Here is a 19,617-nt window from a genome sequence, read left to right as displayed (position 1 = left end):
ACTTACAGCGCCCTATGCAGGCACCCGCTGTAAAAGATCGGCAAAAGACGCCACCACCGGGGTTCGAACCAGCGATGCAAAAGAGAGTCTGGCTCATCAGCTCTTACAGTGCGCCAAGCCATCGCGCCACTGTATGGACTGAGATATTAGGCCGATTAACTAATACTTACAGCTCCCTATGCAGGCACCCGCTGTAAAAGATCGGCAAAAGACGCCACCACCGGGGTTCGAACCAGCGATGCAAAAGAGAGTCTGGCTCATCAGCTCTTACAGTGCGCCAAGCCATCGCGCCACTGTATGGACTGAGATATTAGGCCGATTAACTAATACTTACAGCTCCCTATGCAGGCACCCGCTGTAAAAGATCGGCAAAAGACGCCACCACCGGGGTTCGAACCAGCGATGCAAAAGAGAGTCTGGCTCATCAGCTCTTACAGTGCGCCAAGCCATCGCGCCACTGTATGGACTGAGATATTAGGCCGATTAACTAATACTTACAGCTCCCTATGCAGGCACCCGCTGTAAAAGATCGGCAAAAGACGCCACCACCGGGGTTCGAACCAGCGATGCAAAAGAGAGTCTGGCTCATCAGCTCTTACAGTGCGCCAAGCCATCGCGCCACTGTATGGACTGAGATATTAGGCCGATTAACTAATACTTACAGCTCCCTATGCAGGCACCCGCTGTAAAAGATCGGCAAAAGACGCCACCACCGGGGTTCGAACCAGCGATGCAAAAGAGAGTCTGGCTCATCAGCTCTTACAGTGCGCCAAGCCATCGCGCCACTGTATGGACTGAGATATTAGGCCGATTAACTAATACTTACAGCTCCCTATGCAGGCACCCGCTGTAAAAGATCGGCAAAAGACGCCACCACCGGGGTTCGAACCAGCGATGCAAAAGAGAGTCTGGCTCATCAGCTCTTACAGTGCGCCAAGCCATCGCGCCACTGTATGGACTGAGATATTAGGCCGATTAACTAATACTTACAGCTCCCTATGCAGGCACCCGCTGTAAAAGATCGGCAAAAGACGCCACCACCGGGGTTCGAACCAGCGATGCAAAAGAGAGTCTGGCTCATCAGCTCTTACAGTGCGCCAAGCCATCGCGCCACTGTATGGACTGAGATATTAGGCCGATTAACTAATACTTACAGCTCCCTATGCAGGCACCCGCTGTAAAAGATCGGCAAAAGACGCCACCACCGGGGTTCGAACCAGCGATGCAAAAGAGAGTCTCGCTCATCAGCTCTTACAGTGCGCCAAGCCATCGCGCCACTGTATGGACTGAGATATTAGGCCGATTAACTAATACTTACAGCTCCCTATGCAGGCACCCGCTGTAAAAGATCGGCAAAAGACGCCACCACCGGGGTTCGAACCAGCGATGCAAAAGAGAGTCTCGCTCATCAGCTCTTACAGTGCGCCAAGCCATCGCGCCACTGTATGGACTGAGATATTAGGCCGATTAACTAATACTTACAGCTCCCTATGCAGGCACCCGCTGTAAAAGATCGGCAAAAGACGCCACCACCGGGGTTCGAACCAGCGATGCAAAAGAGAGTCTCGCTCATCAGCTCTTACAGTGCGCCAAGCCATCGCGCCACTGTATGGACTGAGATATTAGGCCGATTAACTAATACTTACAGCTCCCTATGCAGGCACCCGCTGTAAAAGATCGGCAAAAGACGCCACCACCGGGGTTCGAACCAGCGATGCAAAAGAGAGTCTCGCTCATCAGCTCTTACAGTGCGCCAAGCCATCGCGCCACTGTATGGACTGAGATATTAGGCCGATTAACTAATACTTACAGCTCCCTATGCAGGCACCCGCTGTAAAAGATCGGCAAAAGACGCCACCACCGGGGTTCGAACCAGCGATGCAAAAGAGAGTCTCGCTCATCAGCTCTTACAGTGCGCCAAGCCATCGCGCCACTGTATGGACTGAGATATTAGGCCGATTAACTAATACTTACAGCTCCCTATGCAGGCACCCGCTGTAAAAGATCGGCAAAAGACGCCACCACCGGGGTTCGAACCAGCGATGCAAAAGAGAGTCTCGCTCATCAGCTCTTACAGTGCGCCAAGCCATCGCGCCACTGTATGGACTGAGATATTAGGCCGATTAACTAATACTTACAGCTCCCTATGCAGGCACCCGCTGTAAAAGATCGGCAAAAGACGCCACCACCGGGGTTCGAACCAGCGATGCAAAAGAGAGTCTCGCTCATCAGCTCTTACAGTGCGCCAAGCCATCGCGCCACTGTATGGACTGAGATATTAGGCCGATTAACTAATACTTACAGCTCCCTATGCAGGCACCCGCTGTAAAAGATCGGCAAAAGACGCCACCACCGGGGTTCGAACCAGCGATGCAAAAGAGAGTCTCGCTCATCAGCTCTTACAGTGCGCCAAGCCATCGCGCCACTGTATGGACTGAGATATTAGGCCGATTAACTAATACTTACAGCTCCCTATGCAGGCACCCGCTGTAAAAGATCGGCAAAAGACGCCACCACCGGGGTTCGAACCAGCGATGCAAAAGAGAGTCTCGCTCATCAGCTCTTACAGTGCGCCAAGCCATCGCGCCACTGTATGGACTGAGATATTAGGCCGATTAACTAATACTTACAGCTCCCTATGCAGGCACCCGCTGTAAAAGATCGGCAAAAGACGCCACCACCGGGGTTCGAACCAGCGATGCAAAAGAGAGTCTCGCTCATCAGCTCTTACAGTGCGCCAAGCCATCGCGCCACTGTATGGACTGAGATATTAGGCCGATTAACTAATACTTACAGCTCCCTATGCAGGCACCCGCTGTAAAAGATCGGCAAAAGACGCCACCACCGGGGTTCGAACCAGCGATGCAAAAGAGAGTCTCGCTCATCAGCTCTTACAGTGCGCCAAGCCATCGCGCCACTGTATGGACTGAGATATTAGGCCGATTAACTAATACTTACAGCTCCCTATGCAGGCACCCGCTGTAAAAGATCGGCAAAAGACGCCACCACCGGGGTTCGAACCAGCGATGCAAAAGAGAGTCTCGCTCATCAGCTCTTACAGTGCGCCAAGCCATCGCGCCACTGTATGGACTGAGATATTAGGCCGATTAACTAATACTTACAGCTCCCTATGCAGGCACCCGCTGTAAAAGATCGGCAAAAGACGCCACCACCGGGGTTCGAACCAGCGATGCAAAAGAGAGTCTCGCTCATCAGCTCTTACAGTGCGCCAAGCCATCGCGCCACTGTATGGACTGAGATATTAGGCCGATTAACTAATACTTACAGCGCCCTATGCAGGCACCCGCTGTAAAAGATCGGCAAAAGACGCCACCACCGGGGTTCGAACCAGCGATGCAAAAGAGAGTCTCGCTCATCAGCTCTTACAGTGCGCCAAGCCATCGCGCCACTGTATGGACTGAGATATTAGGCCGATTAACTAATACTTACAGCTCCCTATGCAGGCACCCGCTGTAAAAGATCGGCAAAAGACGCCACCACCGGGGTTCGAACCAGCGATGCAAAAGAGAGTCTCGCTCATCAGCTCTTACAGTGCGCCAAGCCATCGCGCCACTGTATGGACTGAGATATTAGGCCGATTAACTAATACTTACAGCTCCCTATGCAGGCACCCGCTGTAAAAGATCGGCAAAAGACGCCACCACCGGGGTTCGAACCAGCGATGCAAAAGAGAGTCTCGCTCATCAGCTCTTACAGTGCGCCAAGCCATCGCGCCACTGTATGGACTGAGATATTAGGCCGATTAACTAATACTTACAGCTCCCTATGCGGGCACCCGCTGTAAAAGATCGGCAAAAGACGCCACCACCGGGGTTCGAACCAGCGATGCAAAAGAGAGTCTCGCTCATCAGCTCTTACAGTGCGCCAAGCCATCGCGCCACTGTATGGACTGAGATATTAGGCCGATTAACTAATACTTACAGCTCCCTATGCGGGCACCCGCTGTAAAAGATCGGCAAAAGACGCCACCACCGGGGTTCGAACCAGCGATGCAAAAGAGAGTCTCGCTCATCAGCTCTTACAGTGCGCCAAGCCATCGCGCCACTGTATGGACTGAGATATTAGGCCGATTAACTAATACTTACAGCTCCCTATGCGGGCACCCGCTGTAAAAGATCGGCAAAAGACGCCACCACCGGGGTTCGAACCAGCGATGCAAAAGAGAGTCTCGCTCATCAGCTCTTACAGTGCGCCAAGCCATCGCGCCACTGTATGGACTGAGATATTAGGCCGATTAACTAATACTTACAGCTCCCTATGCGGGCACCCGCTGTAAAAGATCGGCAAAAGACGCCACCACCGGGGTTCGAACCAGCGATGCAAAAGAGAGTCTCGCTCATCAGCTCTTACAGTGCGCCAAGCCATCGCGCCACTGTATGGACTGAGATATTAGGCCGATTAACTAATACTTACAGCTCCCTATGCGGGCACCCGCTGTAAAAGATCGGCAAAAGACGCCACCACCGGGGTTCGAACCAGCGATGCAAAAGAGAGTCTCGCTCATCAGCTCTTACAGTGCGCCAAGCCATCGCGCCACTGTATGGACTGAGATATTAGGCCGATTAACTAATACTTACAGCTCCCTATGCGGGCACCCGCTGTAAAAGATCGGCAAAAGACGCCACCACCGGGGTTCGAACCAGCGATGCAAAAGAGAGTCTCGCTCATCAGCTCTTACAGTGCGCCAAGCCATCGCGCCACTGTATGGACTGAGATATTAGGCCGATTAACTAATACTTACAGCTCCCTATGCGGGCACCCGCTGTAAAAGATCGGCAAAAGACGCCACCACCGGGGTTCGAACCAGCGATGCAAAAGAGAGTCTCGCTCATCAGCTCTTACAGTGCGCCAAGCCATCGCGCCACTGTATGGACTGAGATATTAGGCCGATTAACTAATACTTACAGCTCCCTATGCGGGCACCCGCTGTAAAAGATCGGCAAAAGACGCCACCACCGGGGTTCGAACCAGCGATGCAAAAGAGAGTCTCGCTCATCAGCTCTTACAGTGCGCCAAGCCATCGCGCCACTGTATGGACTGAGATATTAGGCCGATTAACTAATACTTACAGCTCCCTATGCGGGCACCCGCTGTAAAAGATCGGCAAAAGACGCCACCACCGGGGTTCGAACCAGCGATGCAAAAGAGAGTCTCGCTCATCAGCTCTTACAGTGCGCCAAGCCATCGCGCCACTGTATGGACTGAGATATTAGGCCGATTAACTAATACTTACAGCTCCCTATGCGGGCACCCGCTGTAAAAGATCGGCAAAAGACGCCACCACCGGGGTTCGAACCAGCGATGCAAAAGAGAGTCTCGCTCATCAGCTCTTACAGTGCGCCAAGCCATCGCGCCACTGTATGGACTGAGATATTAGGCCGATTAACTAATACTTACAGCTCCCTATGCGGGCACCCGCTGTAAAAGATCGGCAAAAGACGCCACCACCGGGGTTCGAACCAGCGATGCAAAAGAGAGTCTCGCTCATCAGCTCTTACAGTGCGCCAAGCCATCGCGCCACTGTATGGACTGAGATATTAGGCCGATTAACTAATACTTACAGCTCCCTATGCGGGCACCCGCTGTAAAAGATCGGCAAAAGACGCCACCACCGGGGTTCGAACCAGCGATGCAAAAGAGAGTCTCGCTCATCAGCTCTTACAGTGCGCCAAGCCATCGCGCCACTGTATGGACTGAGATATTAGGCCGATTAACTAATACTTACAGCTCCCTATGCGGGCACCCGCTGTAAAAGATCGGCAAAAGACGCCACCACCGGGGTTCGAACCAGCGATGCAAAAGAGAGTCTCGCTCATCAGCTCTTACAGTGCGCCAAGCCATCGCGCCACTGTATGGACTGAGATATTAGGCCGATTAACTAATACTTACAGCTCCCTATGCGGGCACCCGCTGTAAAAGATCGGCAAAAGACGCCACCACCGGGGTTCGAACCAGCGATGCAAAAGAGAGTCTCGCTCATCAGCTCTTACAGTGCGCCAAGCCATCGCGCCACTGTATGGACTGAGATATTAGGCCGATTAACTAATACTTACAGCTCCCTATGCGGGCACCCGCTGTAAAAGATCGGCAAAAGACGCCACCACCGGGGTTCGAACCAGCGATGCAAAAGAGAGTCTCGCTCATCAGCTCTTACAGTGCGCCAAGCCATCGCGCCACTGTATGGACTGAGATATTAGGCCGATTAACTAATACTTACAGCTCCCTATGCGGGCACCCGCTGTAAAAGATCGGCAAAAGACGCCACCACCGGGGTTCGAACCAGCGATGCAAAAGAGAGTCTCGCTCATCAGCTCTTACAGTGCGCCAAGCCATCGCGCCACTGTATGGACTGAGATATTAGGCCGATTAACTAATACTTACAGCTCCCTATGCGGGCACCCGCTGTAAAAGATCGGCAAAAGACGCCACCACCGGGGTTCGAACCAGCGATGCAAAAGAGAGTCTCGCTCATCAGCTCTTACAGTGCGCCAAGCCATCGCGCCACTGTATGGACTGAGATATTAGGCCGATTAACTAATACTTACAGCTCCCTATGCGGGCACCCGCTGTAAAAGATCGGCAAAAGACGCCACCACCGGGGTTCGAACCAGCGATGCAAAAGAGAGTCTCGCTCATCAGCTCTTACAGTGCGCCAAGCCATCGCGCCACTGTATGGACTGAGATATTAGGCCGATTAACTAATACTTACAGCTCCCTATGCGGGCACCCGCTGTAAAAGATCGGCAAAAGACGCCACCACCGGGGTTCGAACCAGCGATGCAAAAGAGAGTCTCGCTCATCAGCTCTTACAGTGCGCCAAGCCATCGCGCCACTGTATGGACTGAGATATTAGGCCGATTAACTAATACTTACAGCTCCCTATGCAGGCACCCGCTGTAAAAGATCGGCAAAAGACGCCACCACCGGGGTTCGAACCAGCGATGCAAAAGAGAGTCTCGCTCATCAGCTCTTACAGTGCGCCAAGCCATCGCGCCACTGTATGGACTGAGATATTAGGCCGATTAACTAATACTTACAGCTCCCTATGCAGGCACCCGCTGTAAAAGATCGGCAAAAGACGCCACCACCGGGGTTCGAACCAGCGATGCAAAAGAGAGTCTCGCTCATCAGCTCTTACAGTGCGCCAAGCCATCGCGCCACTGTATGGACTGAGATATTAGGCCGATTAACTAATACTTACAGCTCCCTATGCAGGCACCCGCTGTAAAAGATCGGCAAAAGACGCCACCACCGGGGTTCGAACCAGCGATGCAAAAGAGAGTCTCGCTCATCAGCTCTTACAGTGCGCCAAGCCATCGCGCCACTGTATGGACTGAGATATTAGGCCGATTAACTAATACTTACAGCTCCCTATGCAGGCACCCGCTGTAAAAGATCGGCAAAAGACGCCACCACCGGGGTTCGAACCAGCGATGCAAAAGAGAGTCTCGCTCATCAGCTCTTACAGTGCGCCAAGCCATCGCGCCACTGTATGGACTGAGATATTAGGCCGATTAACTAATACTTACAGCTCCCTATGCAGGCACCCGCTGTAAAAGATCGGCAAAAGACGCCACCACCGGGGTTCGAACCAGCGATGCAAAAGAGAGTCTCGCTCATCAGCTCTTACAGTGCGCCAAGCCATCGCGCCACTGTATGGACTGAGATATTAGGCCGATTAACTAATACTTACAGCTCCCTATGCAGGCACCCGCTGTAAAAGATCGGCAAAAGACGCCACCACCGGGGTTCGAACCAGCGATGCAAAAGAGAGTCTCGCTCATCAGCTCTTACAGTGCGCCAAGCCATCGCGCCACTGTATGGACTGAGATATTAGGCCGATTAACTAATACTTACAGCTCCCTATGCAGGCACCCGCTGTAAAAGATCGGCAAAAGACGCCACCACCGGGGTTCGAACCAGCGATGCAAAAGAGAGTCTCGCTCATCAGCTCTTACAGTGCGCCAAGCCATCGCGCCACTGTATGGACTGAGATATTAGGCCGATTAACTAATACTTACAGCTCCCTATGCAGGCACCCGCTGTAAAAGATCGGCAAAAGACGCCACCACCGGGGTTCGAACCAGCGATGCAAAAGAGAGTCTCGCTCATCAGCTCTTACAGTGCGCCAAGCCATCGCGCCACTGTATGGACTGAGATATTAGGCCGATTAACTAATACTTACAGCTCCCTATGCAGGCACCCGCTGTAAAAGATCGGCAAAAGACGCCACCACCGGGGTTCGAACCAGCGATGCAAAAGAGAGTCTCGCTCATCAGCTCTTACAGTGCGCCAAGCCATCGCGCCACTGTATGGACTGAGATATTAGGCCGATTAACTAATACTTACAGCTCCCTATGCAGGCACCCGCTGTAAAAGATCGGCAAAAGACGCCACCACCGGGGTTCGAACCAGCGATGCAAAAGAGAGTCTCGCTCATCAGCTCTTACAGTGCGCCAAGCCATCGCGCCACTGTATGGACTGAGATATTAGGCCGATTAACTAATACTTACAGCTCCCTATGCAGGCACCCGCTGTAAAAGATCGGCAAAAGACGCCACCACCGGGGTTCGAACCAGCGATGCAAAAGAGAGTCTCGCTCATCAGCTCTTACAGTGCGCCAAGCCATCGCGCCACTGTATGGACTGAGATATTAGGCCGATTAACTAATACTTACAGCTCCCTATGCAGGCACCCGCTGTAAAAGATCGGCAAAAGACGCCACCACCGGGGTTCGAACCAGCGATGCAAAAGAGAGTCTCGCTCATCAGCTCTTACAGTGCGCCAAGCCATCGCGCCACTGTATGGACTGAGATATTAGGCCGATTAACTAATACTTACAGCTCCCTATGCAGGCACCCGCTGTAAAAGATCGGCAAAAGACGCCACCACCGGGGTTCGAACCAGCGATGCAAAAGAGAGTCTCGCTCATCAGCTCTTACAGTGCGCCAAGCCATCGCGCCACTGTATGGACTGAGATATTAGGCCGATTAACTAATACTTACAGCTCCCTATGCGGGCACCCGCTGTAAAAGATCGGCAAAAGACGCCACCACCGGGGTTCGAACCAGCGATGCAAAAGAGAGTCTCGCTCATCAGCTCTTACAGTGCGCCAAGCCATCGCGCCACTGTATGGACTGAGATATTAGGCCGATTAACTAATACTTACAGCTCCCTATGCGGGCACCCGCTGTAAAAGATCGGCAAAAGACGCCACCACCGGGGTTCGAACCAGCGATGCAAAAGAGAGTCTCGCTCATCAGCTCTTACAGTGCGCCAAGCCATCGCGCCACTGTATGGACTGAGATATTAGGCCGATTAACTAATACTTACAGCTCCCTATGCGGGCACCCGCTGTAAAAGATCGGCAAAAGACGCCACCACCGGGGTTCGAACCAGCGATGCAAAAGAGAGTCTCGCTCATCAGCTCTTACAGTGCGCCAAGCCATCGCGCCACTGTATGGACTGAGATATTAGGCCGATTAACTAATACTTACAGCTCCCTATGCGGGCACCCGCTGTAAAAGATCGGCAAAAGACGCCACCACCGGGGTTCGAACCAGCGATGCAAAAGAGAGTCTCGCTCATCAGCTCTTACAGTGCGCCAAGCCATCGCGCCACTGTATGGACTGAGATATTAGGCCGATTAACTAATACTTACAGCTCCCTATGCGGGCACCCGCTGTAAAAGATCGGCAAAAGACGCCACCACCGGGGTTCGAACCAGCGATGCAAAAGAGAGTCTCGCTCATCAGCTCTTACAGTGCGCCAAGCCATCGCGCCACTGTATGGACTGAGATATTAGGCCGATTAACTAATACTTACAGCTCCCTATGCGGGCACCCGCTGTAAAAGATCGGCAAAAGACGCCACCACCGGGGTTCGAACCAGCGATGCAAAAGAGAGTCTCGCTCATCAGCTCTTACAGTGCGCCAAGCCATCGCGCCACTGTATGGACTGAGATATTAGGCCGATTAACTAATACTTACAGCTCCCTATGCGGGCACCCGCTGTAAAAGATCGGCAAAAGACGCCACCACCGGGGTTCGAACCAGCGATGCAAAAGAGAGTCTCGCTCATCAGCTCTTACAGTGCGCCAAGCCATCGCGCCACTGTATGGACTGAGATATTAGGCCGATTAACTAATACTTACAGCTCCCTATGCGGGCACCCGCTGTAAAAGATCGGCAAAAGACGCCACCACCGGGGTTCGAACCAGCGATGCAAAAGAGAGTCTCGCTCATCAGCTCTTACAGTGCGCCAAGCCATCGCGCCACTGTATGGACTGAGATATTAGGCCGATTAACTAATACTTACAGCTCCCTATGCGGGCACCCGCTGTAAAAGATCGGCAAAAAGACGCCACCACCGGGGTTCGAACCAGCGATGCAAAAGAGAGTCTCGCTCATCAGCTCTTACAGTGCGCCAAGCCATCGCGCCACTGTATGGACTGAGATATTAGGCCGATTAACTAATACTTACAGCTCCCTATGCGGGCACCCGCTGTAAAAGATCGGCAAAAAGACGCCACCACCGGGGTTCGAACCAGCGATGCAAAAGAGAGTCTCGCTCATCAGCTCTTACAGTGCGCCAAGCCATCGCGCCACTGTATGGACTGAGATATTAGGCCGATTAACTAATACTTACAGCTCCCTATGCGGGCACCCGCTGTAAAAGATCGGCAAAAAGACGCCACCACCGGGGTTCGAACCAGCGATGCAAAAGAGAGTCTCGCTCATCAGCTCTTACAGTGCGCCAAGCCATCGCGCCACTGTATGGACTGAGATATTAGGCCGATTAACTAATACTTACAGCTCCCTATGCGGGCACCCGCTGTAAAAGATCGGCAAAAAGACGCCACCACCGGGGTTCGAACCAGCGATGCAAAAGAGAGTCTCGCTCATCAGCTCTTACAGTGCGCCAAGCCATCGCGCCACTGTATGGACTGAGATATTAGGCCGATTAACTAATACTTACAGCTCCCTATGCGGGCACCCGCTGTAAAAGATCGGCAAAAAGACGCCACCACCGGGGTTCGAACCAGCGATGCAAAAGAGAGTCTCGCTCATCAGCTCTTACAGTGCGCCAAGCCATCGCGCCACTGTATGGACTGAGATATTAGGCCGATTAACTAATACTTACAGCTCCCTATGCGGGCACCCGCTGTAAAAGATCGGCAAAAAGACGCCACCACCGGGGTTCGAACCAGCGATGCAAAAGAGAGTCTCGCTCATCAGCTCTTACAGTGCGCCAAGCCATCGCGCCACTGTATGGACTGAGATATTAGGCCGATTAACTAATACTTACAGCTCCCTATGCGGGCACCCGCTGTAAAAGATCGGCAAAAAGACGCCACCACCGGGGTTCGAACCAGCGATGCAAAAGAGAGTCTCGCTCATCAGCTCTTACAGTGCGCCAAGCCATCGCGCCACTGTATGGACTGAGATATTAGGCCGATTAACTAATACTTACAGCTCCCTATGCGGGCACCCGCTGTAAAAGATCGGCAAAAAGACGCCACCACCGGGGTTCGAACCAGCGATGCAAAAGAGAGTCTCGCTCATCAGCTCTTACAGTGCGCCAAGCCATCGCGCCACTGTATGGACTGAGATATTAGGCCGATTAACTAATACTTACAGCTCCCTATGCGGGCACCCGCTGTAAAAGATCGGCAAAAAGACGCCACCACCGGGGTTCGAACCAGCGATGCAAAAGAGAGTCTCGCTCATCAGCTCTTACAGTGCGCCAAGCCATCGCGCCACTGTATGGACTGAGATATTAGGCCGATTAACTAATACTTACAGCTCCCTATGCGGGCACCCGCTGTAAAAGATCGGCAAAAAGACGCCACCACCGGGGTTCGAACCAGCGATGCAAAAGAGAGTCTCGCTCATCAGCTCTTACAGTGCGCCAAGCCATCGCGCCACTGTATGGACTGAGATATTAGGCCGATTAACTAATACTTACAGCTCCCTATGCGGGCACCCGCTGTAAAAGATCGGCAAAAAGACGCCACCACCGGGGTTCGAACCAGCGATGCAAAAGAGAGTCTCGCTCATCAGCTCTTACAGTGCGTCAAGCCATCGCGCCACTGTATGGACTGAGATATTAGGCCGATTAACTAATACTTACAGCTCCCTATGCGGGCACCCGCTGTAAAAGATCGGCAAAAAGACGCCACCACCGGGGTTCGAACCAGCGATGCAAAAGAGAGTCTCGCTCATCAGCTCTTACAGTGCGCCAAGCCATCGCGCCACTGTATGGACTGAGATATTAGGCCGATTAACTAATACTTACAGCTCCCTATGCGGGCACCCGCTGTAAAAGATCGGCAAAAAGACGCCACCACCGGGGTTCGAACCAGCGATGCAAAAGAGAGTCTCGCTCATCAGCTCTTACAGTGCGCCAAGCCATCGCGCCACTGTATGGACTGAGATATTAGGCCGATTAACTAATACTTACAGCTCCCTATGCGGGCACCCGCTGTAAAAGATCGGCAAAAAGACGCCACCACCGGGGTTCGAACCAGCGATGCAAAAGAGAGTCTCGCTCATCAGCTCTTACAGTGCGCCAAGCCATCGCGCCACTGTATGGACTGAGATATTAGGCCGATTAACTAATACTTACAGCTCCCTATGCGGGCACCCGCTGTAAAAGATCGGCAAAAAGACGCCACCACCGGGGTTCGAACCAGCGATGCAAAAGAGAGTCTCGCTCATCAGCTCTTACAGTGCGCCAAGCCATCGCGCCACTGTATGGACTGAGATATTAGGCCGATTAACTAATACTTACAGCTCCCTATGCGGGCACCCGCTGTAAAAGATCGGCAAAAAGACGCCACCACCGGGGTTCGAACCAGCGATGCAAAAGAGAGTCTCGCTCATCAGCTCTTACAGTGCGCCAAGCCATCGCGCCACTGTATGGACTGAGATATTAGGCCGATTAACTAATACTTACAGCTCCCTATGCGGGCACCCGCTGTAAAAGATCGGCAAAAAGACGCCACCACCGGGGTTCGAACCAGCGATGCAAAAGAGAGTCTCGCTCATCAGCTCTTACAGTGCGCCAAGCCATCGCGCCACTGTATGGACTGAGATATTAGGCCGATTAACTAATACTTACAGCTCCCTATGCGGGCACCCGCTGTAAAAGATCGGCAAAAAGACGCCACCACCGGGGTTCGAACCAGCGATGCAAAAGAGAGTCTCGCTCATCAGCTCTTACAGTGCGCCAAGCCATCGCGCCACTGTATGGACTGAGATATTAGGCCGATTAACTAATACTTACAGCTCCCTATGCGGGCACCCGCTGTAAAAGATCGGCAAAAAGACGCCACCACCGGGGTTCGAACCAGCGATGCAAAAGAGAGTCTCGCTCATCAGCTCTTACAGTGCGCCAAGCCATCGCGCCACTGTATGGACTGAGATATTAGGCCGATTAACTAATACTTACAGCTCCCTATGCGGGCACCCGCTGTAAAAGATCGGCAAAAAGACGCCACCACCGGGGTTCGAACCAGCGATGCAAAAGAGAGTCTCGCTCATCAGCTCTTACAGTGCGCCAAGCCATCGCGCCACTGTATGGACTGAGATATTAGGCCGATTAACTAATACTTACAGCTCCCTATGCGGGCACCCGCTGTAAAAGATCGGCAAAAAGACGCCACCACCGGGGTTCGAACCAGCGATGCAAAAGAGAGTCTCGCTCATCAGCTCTTACAGTGCGCCAAGCCATCGCGCCACTGTATGGACTGAGATATTAGGCCGATTAACTAATACTTACAGCTCCCTATGCGGGCACCCGCTGTAAAAGATCGGCAAAAAGACGCCACCACCGGGGTTCGAACCAGCGATGCAAAAGAGAGTCTCGCTCATCAGCTCTTACAGTGCGCCAAGCCATCGCGCCACTGTATGGACTGAGATATTAGGCCGATTAACTAATACTTACAGCTCCCTATGCGGGCACCCGCTGTAAAAGATCGGCAAAAAGACGCCACCACCGGGGTTCGAACCAGCGATGCAAAAGAGAGTCTCGCTCATCAGCTCTTACAGTGCGCCAAGCCATCGCGCCACTGTATGGACTGAGATATTAGGCCGATTAACTAATACTTACAGCTCCCTATGCGGGCACCCGCTGTAAAAGATCGGCAAAAAGACGCCACCACCGGGGTTCGAACCAGCGATGCAAAAGAGAGTCTCGCTCATCAGCTCTTACAGTGCGCCAAGCCATCGCGCCACTGTATGGACTGAGATATTAGGCCGATTAACTAATACTTACAGCTCCCTATGCGGGCACCCGCTGTAAAAGATCGGCAAAAAGACGCCACCACCGGGGTTCGAACCAGCGATGCAAAAGAGAGTCTCGCTCATCAGCTCTTACAGTGCGCCAAGCCATCGCGCCACTGTATGGACTGAGATATTAGGCCGATTAACTAATACTTACAGCTCCCTATGCGGGCACCCGCTGTAAAAGATCGGCAAAAAGACGCCACCACCGGGGTTCGAACCAGCGATGCAAAAGAGAGTCTCGCTCATCAGCTCTTACAGTGCGCCAAGCCATCGCGCCACTGTATGGACTGAGATATTAGGCCGATTAACTAATACTTACAGCTCCCTATGCGGGCACCCGCTGTAAAAGATCGGCAAAAAGACGCCACCACCGGGGTTCGAACCAGCGATGCAAAAGAGAGTCTCGCTCATCAGCTCTTACAGTGCGCCAAGCCATCGCGCCACTGTATGGACTGAGATATTAGGCCGATTAACTAATACTTACAGCTCCCTATGCGGGCACCCGCTGTAAAAGATCGGCAAAAAGACGCCACCACCGGGGTTCGAACCAGCGATGCAAAAGAGAGTCTCGCTCATCAGCTCTTACAGTGCGCCAAGCCATCGCGCCACTGTATGGACTGAGATATTAGGCCGATTAACTAATACTTACAGCTCCCTATGCGGGCACCCGCTGTAAAAGATCGGCAAAAAGACGCCACCACCGGGGTTCGAACCAGCGATGCAAAAGAGAGTCTCGCTCATCAGCTCTTACAGTGCGCCAAGCCATCGCGCCACTGTATGGACTGAGATATTAGGCCGATTAACTAATACTTACAGCTCCCTATGCGGGCACCCGCTGTAAAAGATCGGCAAAAAGACGCCACCACCGGGGTTCGAACCAGCGATGCAAAAGAGAGTCTCGCTCATCAGCTCTTACAGTGCGCCAAGCCATCGCGCCACTGTATGGACTGAGATATTAGGCCGATTAACTAATACTTACAGCTCCCTATGCGGGCACCCGCTGTAAAAGATCGGCAAAAAGACGCCACCACCGGGGTTCGAACCAGCGATGCAAAAGAGAGTCTCGCTCATCAGCTCTTACAGTGCGCCAAGCCATCGCGCCACTGTATGGACTGAGATATTAGGCCGATTAACTAATACTTACAGCTCCCTATGCGGGCACCCGCTGTAAAAGATCGGCAAAAAGACGCCACCACCGGGGTTCGAACCAGCGATGCAAAAGAGAGTCTCGCTCATCAGCTCTTACAGTGCGCCAAGCCATCGCGCCACTGTATGGACTGAGATATTAGGCCGATTAACTAATACTTACAGCTCCCTATGCGGGCACCCGCTGTAAAAGATCGGCAAAAAGACGCCACCACCGGGGTTCGAACCAGCGATGCAAAAGAGAGTCTCGCTCATCAGCTCTTACAGTGCGCCAAGCCATCGCGCCACTGTATGGACTGAGATATTAGGCCGATTAACTAATACTTACAGCTCCCTATGCGGGCACCCGCTGTAAAAGATCGGCAAAAAGACGCCACCACCGGGGTTCGAACCAGCGATGCAAAAGAGAGTCTCGCTCATCAGCTCTTACAGTGCGCCAAGCCATCGCGCCACTGTATGGACTGAGATATTAGGCCGATTAACTAATACTTACAGCTCCCTATGCGGGCACCCGCTGTAAAAGATCGGCAAAAAGACGCCACCACCGGGGTTCGAACCAGCGATGCAAAAGAGAGTCTCGCTCATCAGCTCTTACAGTGCGCCAAGCCATCGCGCCACTGTATGGACTGAGATATTAGGCCGATTAACTAATACTTACAGCTCCCTATGCGGGCACCCGCTGTAAAAGATCGGCAAAAAGACGCCACCACCGGGGTTCGAACCAGCGATGCAAAAGAGAGTCTCGCTCATCAGCTCTTACAGTGCGCCAAGCCATCGCGCCACTGTATGGACTGAGATATTAGGCCGATTAACTAATACTTACAGCTCCCTATGCGGGCACCCGCTGTAAAAGATCGGCAAAAAGACGCCACCACCGGGGTTCGAACCAGCGATGCAAAAGAGAGTCTCGCTCATCAGCTCTTACAGTGCGCCAAGCCATCGCGCCACTGTATGGACTGAGATATTAGGCCGATTAACTAATACTTACAGCTCCCTATGCGGGCACCCGCTGTAAAAGATCGGCAAAAAGACGCCACCACCGGGGTTCGAACCAGCGATGCAAAAGAGAGTCTCGCTCATCAGCTCTTACAGTGCGCCAAGCCATCGCGCCACTGTATGGACTGAGATATTAGGCCGATTAACTAATACTTACAGCTCCCTATGCGGGCACCCGCTGTAAAAGATCGGCAAAAAGACGCCACCACCGGGGTTCGAACCAGCGATGCAAAAGAGAGTCTCGCTCATCAGCTCTTACAGTGCGCCAAGCCATCGCGCCACTGTATGGACTGAGATATTAGGCCGATTAACTAATACTTACAGCTCCCTATGCGGGCACCCGCTGTAAAAGATCGGCAAAAAGACGCCACCACCGGGGTTCGAACCAGCGATGCAAAAGAGAGTCTCGCTCATCAGCTCTTACAGTGCGCCAAGCCATCGCGCCACTGTATGGACTGAGATATTAGGCCGATTAACTAATACTTACAGCTCCCTATGCGGGCACCCGCTGTAAAAGATCGGCAAAAAGACGCCACCACCGGGGTTCGAACCAGCGATGCAAAAGAGAGTCTCGCTCATCAGCTCTTACAGTGCGCCAAGCCATCGCGCCACTGTATGGACTGAGATATTAGGCCGATTAACTAATACTTACAGCTCCCTATGCAGGCACCCGCTGTAAAAGATCGGCAAAAAGACGCCACCACCGGGGTTCGAACCAGCGATGCAAAAGAGAGTCTCGCTCATCAGCTCTTACAGTGCGCCAAGCCATCGCGCCACTGTATGGACTGAGATATTAGGCCGATTAACTAATACTTACAGCTCCCTATGCAGGCACCCGCTGTAAAAGATCGGCAAAAAGACGCCACCACCGGGGTTCGAACCAGCGATGCAAAAGAGAGTCTCGCTCATCAGCTCTTACAGTGCGCCAAGCCATCGCGCCACTGTATGGACTGAGATATTAGGCCGATTAACTAATACTTACAGCTCCCTATGCAGGCACCCGCTGTAAAAGATCGGCAAAAAGACGCCACCACCGGGGTTCGAACCAGCGATGCAAAAGAGAGTCTCGCTCATCAGCTCTTACAGTGCGCCAAGCCATCGCGCCACTGTATGGACTGAGATATTAGGCCGATTAACTAATACTTACAGCTCCCTATGCAGGCACCCGCTGTAAAAGATCGGCAAAAAGACGCCACCACCGGGGTTCGAACCAGCGATGCAAAAGAGAGTCTCGCTCATCAGCTCTTACAGTGCGCCAAGCCATCGCGCCACTGTATGGACTGAGATATTAGGCCGATTAACTAATACTTACAGCTCCCTATGCAGGCACCCGCTGTAAAAGATCGGCAAAAAGACGCCACCACCGGGGTTCGAACCAGCGATGCAAAAGAGAGTCTCGCTCATCAGCTCTTACAGTGCGCCAAGCCATCGCGCCACTGTATGGACTGAGATATTAGGCCGATTAACTAATACTTACAGCTCCCTATGCAGGCACCCGCTGTAAAAGATCGGCAAAAAGACGCCACCACCGGGGTTCGAACCAGCGATGCAAAAGAGAGTCTCGCTCATCAGCTCTTACAGTGCGCCAAGCCATCGCGCCACTGTATGGACTGAGATATTAGGCCGATTAACTAATACTTACAGCTCCCTATGCAGGCACCCGCTGTAAAAGATCGGCAAAAAGACGCCACCACCGGGGTTCGAACCAGCGATGCAAAAGAGAGTCTCGCTCATCAGCTCTTACAGTGCGCCAAGCCATCGCGCCACTGTATGGACTGAGATATTAGGCCGATTAACTAATACTTACAGCTCCCTATGCAGGCACCCGCTGTAAAAGATCGGCAAAAAGACGCCACCACCGGGGTTCGAACCAGCGATGCAAAAGAGAGTCTCGCTCATCAGCTCTTACAGTGCGCCAAGCCATCGCGCCACTGTATGGACTGAGATATTAGGCCGATTAACTAATACTTACAGCTCCCTATGCAGGCACCCGCTGTAAAAGATCGGCAAAAAGACGCCACCACCGGGGTTCGAACCAGCGATGCAAAAGAGAGTCTCGCTCATCAGCTCTTACAGTGCGCCAAGCCATCGCGCCACTGTATGGACTGAGATATTAGGCCGATTAACTAATACTTACAGCTCCCTATGCAGGCACCCGCTGTAAAAGATCGGCAAAAAGACGCCACCACCGGGGTTCGAACCAGCGATGCAAAAGAGAGTCTCGCTCATCAGCTCTTACAGTGCGCCAAGCCATCGCGCCACTGTATGGACTGAGATATTAGGCCGATTAACTAATACTTACAGCTCCCTATGCAGGCACCCGCTGTAAAAGATCGGCAAAAAGACGCCACCACCGGGGTTCGAACCAGCGATGCAAAAGAGAGTCTCGCTCATCAGCTCTTACAGTGCGCCAAGCCATCGCGCCACTGTATGGACTGAGATATTAGGCCGATTAACTAATACTTACAGCTCCCTATGCAGGCACCCGCTGTAAAAGATCGGCAAAAAGACGCCACCACCGGGGTTCGAACCAGCGATGCAAAAGAGAGTCTCGCTCATCAGCTCTTACAGTGCGCCAAGCCATCGCGCCACTGTATGGACTGAGATATTAGGCCGATTAACTAATACTTACAGCTCCCTATGCAGGCACCCGCTGTAAAAGATCGGCAAAAAGACGCCACCACCGGGGTTCGAACCAGCGATGCAAAAGAGAGTCTCGCTCATCAGCTCTTACAGTGCGCCAAGCCATCGCGCCACTGTATGGACTGAGATATTAGGCCGATTAACTAATACTTACAGCTCCCTATGCAGGCACCCGCTGTAAAAGATCGGCAAAAAGACGCCACCACCGGGGTTCGAACCAGCGATGCAAAAGAGAGTCTCGCTCATCAGCTCTTACAGTGCGCCAAGCCATCGCGCCACTGTATGGACTGAGATATTAGGCCGATTAACTAATACTTACAGCTCCCTATGCAGGCACCCGCTGTAAAAGATCGGCAAAAAGACGCCACCACCGGGGTTCGAACCAGCGATGCAAAAGAGAGTCTCGCTCATCAGCTCTTACAGTGCGCCAAGCCATCGCGCCACTGTATGGACTGAGATATTAGGCCGATTAACTAATACTTACAGCTCCCTATGCAGGCACCCGCTGTAAAAGATCGGCAAA

This window comes from Apostichopus japonicus, chromosome 9 (assembly GCF_037975245.1).
Source record: "Apostichopus japonicus isolate 1M-3 chromosome 9, ASM3797524v1, whole genome shotgun sequence".
Taxonomy (NCBI): Eukaryota; Metazoa; Echinodermata; class Holothuroidea; order Aspidochirotida; family Stichopodidae; genus Apostichopus; species Apostichopus japonicus.
This window is presented reverse-complemented; position numbering follows the sequence as displayed.